This window comes from Rhagoletis pomonella, unplaced genomic scaffold (assembly GCF_013731165.1).
Source record: "Rhagoletis pomonella isolate Grant_MI unplaced genomic scaffold, Rhpom_1.0 Rhpom_scaffold_02635, whole genome shotgun sequence".
NCBI classification, from domain to species: domain Eukaryota; kingdom Metazoa; phylum Arthropoda; class Insecta; order Diptera; family Tephritidae; genus Rhagoletis; species Rhagoletis pomonella.
The window spans coordinates 10,690-18,442 of record NW_023461188.1 but is presented as its reverse complement, the minus strand read 5'-3'; positions in this window follow the sequence as shown (position 1 = coordinate 18,442).

The window sequence follows — 7,753 nt, the reverse complement described above, 5'->3', positions numbered from 1 at the left end:
AAATTCAATAGATTTTTACACAAGAAAAATTGAGCTATTTATTTTTTTAAATGCATATTTTAAACATGTTTTCGATATTATTCGTGCATATTTATGCATATGTCTTATTTTATCGCCCTTCTGATGAACATACATGAATATATACAAAAACGGACGGGGAAAACGGAAGTTTTCCAAATATCTCGAGAACGGGGCGAGGGAAAAATTTGAAAAAATCACACGTACATACATCGAAATTCTCTATGAAAAGAAATATTAAATTATTTTCCTTGAAAAACAAATTAATAAAAAAATTAGTGTTTGAAAATATGCCATCTCAAAAAAAATAGAAAAAAATCACAATGGTAGCTCTGAGTATTGCACAATATTTAAGTATAGTATTATGGGGTGCACTCTACAATAATTTGAGTTATGCTTTTTTTTACAACGAAGTTGAGTAAAATTTTTTCAAATTTTTTTCCTGCCCCGTTCTCGAGATATTTGGGAAACTATTAAATCGATTTGTTTTTGTTTTTGGTCTGTAAAGTTTTTAAAAATGTATTAATCAAGCTCAAATTTCATATTTATTTATTAAAACGAGCTTCAAAAAAAGGCAAAAAAGGCATATATTTTTTTAATTTTGTTATGTACTTCCTATATGTAAAATGTGAAGGTCCAATTAAAGATATAAAAACATACATTCAGTGGTCAAAAATTTATAACCGAACCACTTTTTGCCAAGTTTTAACGTATTATATTTGTTGTTATTTAACTTTTGTTATATTTTTAAATAAAAATATAGTTCGTTCTTTAGCAAAACCCGTGGAAATCCATGTTTCCAAATTTGAGCAGTCCACTTGCAAAGGCTATGTAACTTTTTTTAGATTCTTAGTTTTTGGTGAGTAACGTACCAGTATTTAAAGTAGTTTCATGTCCACTAACAATACAGTGCAAAATCTTTCTATTTTCTGAAAAAATAGCAAAAGTCGCTATAACACTTAAGTATTTATACACTTCAAAAGTCTCCATCTTCTGATGAACTTAGAAAACTGCAAGAAAACGTGGTAGTTTCGGTGCCTAGTGGAAGGCGTCGTAAAAAAGAAGCAGACCAATCTTCATGGAAGAGCGAACGCGAAAAGCAAAAAAAAGATAGCTATGTAAAAGTTACTGTTTCAAAACTCGCTATATTCAATTTTAATATATAAAAAATTGGCAAAAATTACCACACTGCGATATTGTTTTTTAATGTTATTAGGCTCTTGTTTATCCAAATTTTCAGATAATACAATTTGGATGTTACTTGTTGTTGTTGACGTTTTTTTAAATTATGGCTCACTATTATAAAATCACATAACGCTGTTTGCAAGTGGACTACTCATTTGTGCAATTTAAAAAAAAAAAATCAACAAACTTTCGTACAAATTTCGAACTTTAAAAATTCTAAAAAATCAATCGACATTTGTAGCCATTTTAAACGTGTACTTTATTCTACTAGGATTCAATGGGCTACAAAACTGCATACTCAGAATTTAATTAAAAAACTCGAAATTTTAACAAAAATTTGTAGAATTTTTTTTTTATTGCTTGCATTTTTAAGTTAGTGTCACTCGATTGGTATATTTGTACAGATTTGTACATTTTTATATTGGGCTATTGGTAAACAAAAAGTGGCACATTTTTTTTGCATTCAAAAGATTGGTACAATATAGCGATGTTCTATCAATAAATTAATTTTCGTGATTGGGATAGTGAAAAATATTTTGGGTGTTCAAACAATTGGGATACGATTTACACCAAATTTTAGCAAATACCCAGTCGTGTGACACTGCCTTTAAACTTGTATTTATACGGATGTTGGTAAGGAACGAACTATAAAAACCTAACGGAATTTAAATAACAACAAAAATAATATTTCAAAATTTGTCAAAATTTGGTGCGGCTATAATTTTTTCGACTACTGTACATAAGTTGGCTATGATTACTCGGCCGTGCTATCATAGTAGCACAATGCCACTCATATTTGACTTACAAATAAACTACGGACAGGAATTTCATGATTTCAACCCTGTTTTTATGAAAAATTTTATTTTTATCAGTAATTTTCTTTTAATCAAAATATGTTGAAATGAAACTAAAAAAAATTTTGCCAGACTAAAGACTTTGGGGAATTTAGTGACCAGTCAAAACGTAGGAAAACTGCCTAGCTTCGTCAAGATTATTCCCACGAACAATTAAAGTTCGCAGCACAAATGAGCCTGCGAGCTAGTGGAAAGCGCAGTGAAGCCAAACAAGTTCTCGACACTATTAATCCCCCATCTGAAGAAACTTCTCTGAACTGCTGCATGTTTTTTTTCGAACCGCGAAAAAAGATTTCAAAGCGCATCGTGAACGTTTTAGCCAAAAAACTTCAAAGAAAGCTAACCTTGAAGATGTATTTCATCGTCTACTTTATTCTTCTGATCCTCATATTACGAGTTTAACACCTTTACAAACAGTAAAAAGAAAATCATTTGATCCCGAAGTAAAAGACATACTTTTAGAAGAGAATTTTGAATATGATGATTATATAAACGAATAAAATTTGTATCGTGCCTTATACCGTTTTGTTATTGTTTCTATTTTAAGTAATCTTTATGGCCCGTTACCATAATTACAATTATCAATGTACAATGAATTAGTTTTTCAGTGTTTAGAACACGAAATGTCTTATTGGAAATAGTTGATGATCTGGGTTTTTCCTAAATATCTACATAATTTTCAATTTAACAGGAAAAAAAATTTGTTGAACACAAAATAATTAGGGAGTTCACAAGGTGTTGTATACTATCGTACTGTTGTATGTCATAAACTTTAAACGGCTAAAACTATATTTAAGGTATTCGCAAGCTAACATAAAAGTTTTATTATGAAATTTGACACAATTAAAAAATAGTTGGTGGTGATTTCAAGTTATCTAAACATTTATTTAGCCGTTAAAAACTTTACAACATACAACAATACGACTAGTACGACACCTTGTGAACCACCCAAATGAAATAATGTTATATTTCCGTTTTTGATGTGTATTCGTAGTTTTCAGGGGAAAAATCCGGTTACAGACTTTTGAGCACCAACTTGTATGAAGCGGCCCCATTGTGCGAACAGCTGTCAGCCAAAAATCGCCAAACTCGTTTTCAAAGTGTTTTCGTTGTCAGTCCGAACATGGTATAAGAGGAAATGCCGAACCAATGAATTTAGCCTCCCATTTTGCAAACAAAAGGTGGTATGTTATATGTATTCATGACCAGGGTTGCCACATTGGTAAATTGTTACCAAAATTGGTAGAAAAAATTTGGGTTGGTAAAAGGCAAATTTTGTTTTCATTTTGGTAGATTTTTGTTGAATTGTTTAGTTTGAAAAACAAATAAAACTTTTCGTTACCGTTTTATTTTTCGTAGTTATCTTTTTATTACAAATTTCTTTTCAAAAGTGCAGTCTACTTTATTGCATTAATTTTCGAACACTTTAATGCACACTTTTTATATACATACGAATTAATGTATATCGATACAAGGCGAACATATCGTGCTCCATTCAAAACTCTTTTTACTGGAATTCGGTGAAGCTTTTGATTGCCTAAATATTTTAAATGATTATTTAAATAAAAAAGGAACGGTCAAGTATGTAATTACCCACTTCGAGATTGTTTAGTCTCAAGTATTATGGGCTATAAAACTCCATACCTTAAATTGTTCAAAAAATTCATAGTAAAAATTTCGAAATTTAGACGAAAATTTTTTTAATTTTTCTAAATGTTGTAATTAGCTTGAATCCTTGATTTTTATATGTTTGGCTAAAGCGCAAACAATATTCTTATAAAATAATACCAAAATAATTTTCTTAAAAAAAAATGGTGAATATTAAAAAAAAATCACCAAGCGTTTTTTGCGTCACTGTATTTATCTATACTAACTCCAGGCAATGGCAAACCTCCGAGTGTATTTCTGCCATGAAAAACAGCTTCTCATAAAAATACAATCGCCGTTCGGAGTCGGCGTAAAACTGTAGGTCCCTCCGCTTTGTGTGACAATATCAAGGCGCACGCCAAAAGTTGGAGGAGAAGCTCGGCCAAACACTAACATATGTGTAAGCGCCAATCTATTATTATTATTAACTCCAGTTGAAGGTTTTTCAAATGATGAATTTTCGTTGTTGCCTTTAGTTTCATCACTTTCGCTTTTGGTTGAAGGAAACTGAGAAGATGCCATTAATATGATCTCTTAAATAAAGAGTTCCTTAAACACAATTTGAATTCTTATTGAATTAACTGAAAAAAATAACAAAACTATAGTTTTCATTAAAATAACTAAAAAAAAATTGGTAGATATTTTCCACAATTGGTAGATTTTTTTCAAGTGGAAGGTAAGTATTTTTTTTTGTAAGTGGCAACCCAGTTCATGACTTGAACGTAAACTTAGCGGCAGATGAAGCAGGACCACAGATTATATTCCTAAAATAAAAGCTAAATTTAGGAATATAAACAAATAGAAATGTTCAAACTACAAGCTCAAAAACAGTAATTGATGCGGTGTTTTCAAGATATTGTAACGCCCTTGATTCACAAGTATAAACAAGTATCATATTTTATCAATCATACCGATAAGAGGTTTGTAAAGGTATTTTTAATAAAATATTAAGTTAAAAATATTTAAATTGCTTAATATGTGTAGCAGAAAAAAGTGACCACGGTGGCATAGAAAAAAAGGCTGACTTCTAAAACGTGTCAATACAATGGTTGGAAATTGTTATACTGCGGTATTGAAACTGTTTTTATATGCAGATTTGCGACACATTGCAACCATATAGATTGCATATTTTAAATATTCAATATACCAATGGAAAATTCAGAAAAACCCCAATGAAAAATTTTTCTGAATTTTCCATTTCTAAAACACCAATACTAACCAACAACAAACGAAGCATCAACTTTGTTTCTGATGCGCTGATTGCTCTAGCGATGCGTTTCGATAACTTTTCGGATGCGTTTTGGAAAAGTATACATTATCAACATTTTGTAGTTCGGCGTTATGGAACATTTTACTTTATACGTATGCAAAGCAATTGACGTTTTGGAAGTCAGTCAAACTTAACTTTTCCTCGAGTTGTGAGAATAACAAGCACAACCAATTTGACAGCTAACGAGCTTTGATTGAGATTATATTTATATGTCAACGCACTTTTATGCCTTGCCGTACGCATATGTTTACACATCGAATTTCATGAGTACCCAGTACTCACGCCTTTTTTTATTTTAAAATCAAAAAATATTTAGACGTCGCTCAAAGCGTTTCCATATATTTTATATGGAAAAAACAACTTTTCGTAGAAATGGTATATAATTCTTAAAAATCAATATTTTTCGATCGGAAAAATCTGCTTCTCTGCAGGAGATCCCCAATAATTTATTTAACCATTTTTTCTTAGTAACTACAATTTATAGCTCCTCCAAAAACCCCAAAATACCCCGAAAAATGCAATGGAGGCCAATAAAAAAAACGTTAGTTAAATAAACAAGTTGGTATTACTATTGAGGTGAGAGAATTAAAATTCCGACTTTAGTCTTTTCGAAAGATCATTACCAAATTAAAGAAATAAGTTAAAAAGATCGCTTACATTTCATGTTAATGGTAACTTAAGTAACCTTATATCGTAATTTAATTTTTATTTCAATTAGGTAATTCCATATGTATTTTTTATACCTAAGACCAGTGTTGCCACTGCCTTAGCCTTTAAAGCATCCATAAAAAATCGAAAACTGTATCCAAATGTATCCACCGAAAAGAGTTTCTTTCTTTTACTGAAACTTGGCTGAAACCTCACATTTTCGATTCAGAGATTCTTTCAAATAATTATCATATCTATAGACAAGATAGGGAGGACAGAATCGGCGGTGGCGTACTCTTCGCTGTAGACTCTTCAATAACATCTGAAGAAGTTAGTCTTCCACTCATTGATTCAGTAGAATTCAAATGCATTCGTGTACAGGCTGGAAAATGGTCTATTTACTTGGCTCTATGATATATCCCTCCCCGATCTGACACATTGGTGTATTCACGACTCATCTCTTTACTGAAATCAGTTAATTTACTGACCAAACCCTCTGATTCAATGATTGTGTTGGGTGATTTTAATTTACCAAGCATATCATGGAACATCATTGACAATGATATCGTACCTTTCGCGTCTAGTGCGTGCAACAACGTATTTTTAGAGGAGATGGCTGAACTTTGCCTAACTCAGGTTAATGTACTTCACAATAAGTTTGGTAAAGTATTAGATCTTGTTTATGTTGATGATGCATCTAAGTCCGTTGTAAATAAGTGTGATCCACTAGTTTTGCCCGAAGATGTCTACGACCCTGCTATGGAGGTATCTTACGAAGTTATAAGTGATGGTCGAAATTGCAGTACCCAAGCATACGAACCAAGTATTCGCTTTGATTTTTCGAAAGCCAACTTTAAAAAGCTTAACAAAGAACTGTCTAAATTGTCGTGGCCTGAATATAAAGAAAATATTGAACAAAGCGTTGCACTTTTTAACTTTACTTTACATAAATTATTTGAAAAGCATGTGCCTAAACGCATGTATGTTCCTGACGAACAAACACAGTTATGGTTCACTAAAGAACTGAGAAATTTGAAAAACAGAAAGTCGCGTTCTTTTAGATTACACAAAAAACCGGTTTACACTCATACTATGTAAAATACTCACTTTTGCGTCATAAGTTTTTTGAATTAAACAAAAAGTGTTAAAAAGCTTACTTGTGTAAAATCAAACGGCGTATAATATATAATCCCAAATCATTTTATGACTTCGTAAACTCCAAGCGAAAAGTACGTGGGTTTCCTTCCGCCATGAAGTATTAAAATACCGTCTCTAGTGATAATCAAACAATTTCTAACATGTTCGCTCAGTTTTCTAAATCCAATTATTCCACTAACTCACATGCTAACATTGACTATCCTTTTAAACTATGTCGTAGTTTATTTGAAATCCTTAAAGCAGTCCTTCAATTATGGTCCTGACCAGATCCCTACTTGTATTCTTATAAATTGTGCTGATTATGTCTATGAGCCGTTAACAGTGTTATTTAATTTGTCTCTTAAAGAGGGCGTTTTTCCAACTATATGGAAGGAGTCGTACATAACCACGTTACATATGTAAAAATTAATTGAAATACGCTTTTAGATTTTGCCCGGTCTTGCGACAGTTTCGGCTTGTGGTTTAATACTAAATTCAATTTCAGTACAATTCATTTATGAAGAGAATTCAACATTAGAAGTGTGAATGTGTGTAAGTGTAATTGTGAGTAAATAAAGTGTAAAAGAGAACAAAGTGATAAATAGGAACAAATGATTGTTGCCAACGCTCATCAATTTTCAACATCCTCGGGCCCGGCAATCGATGATGAAATTTCCAGAGGGTAGAGTAACTGAATTGGCCTCCTAAGCACTTACTGACCTTGCATTCGTACGTCACATACTCTAATACGCCCGTCTCGTCCTTGGTACGTCGTCTGCACGACTGCTAGCTTCCACTGAAGGCGAGGTTTGTTGTCATCTTTCACCAAAACTACGTCACCAATCCCTATCCTGCGTGACGCTGCGCTCTTGTTGTGATGAATGGAGCGAAGTTGTTGCAGATATTCTTCGCGCCACCTCTTCATATAGCGCCGCAGTAAAGCTTCCAGGCTTGTGAAATCGTCGACCCGTCAGATTGAAAATCTGTAGGCAAA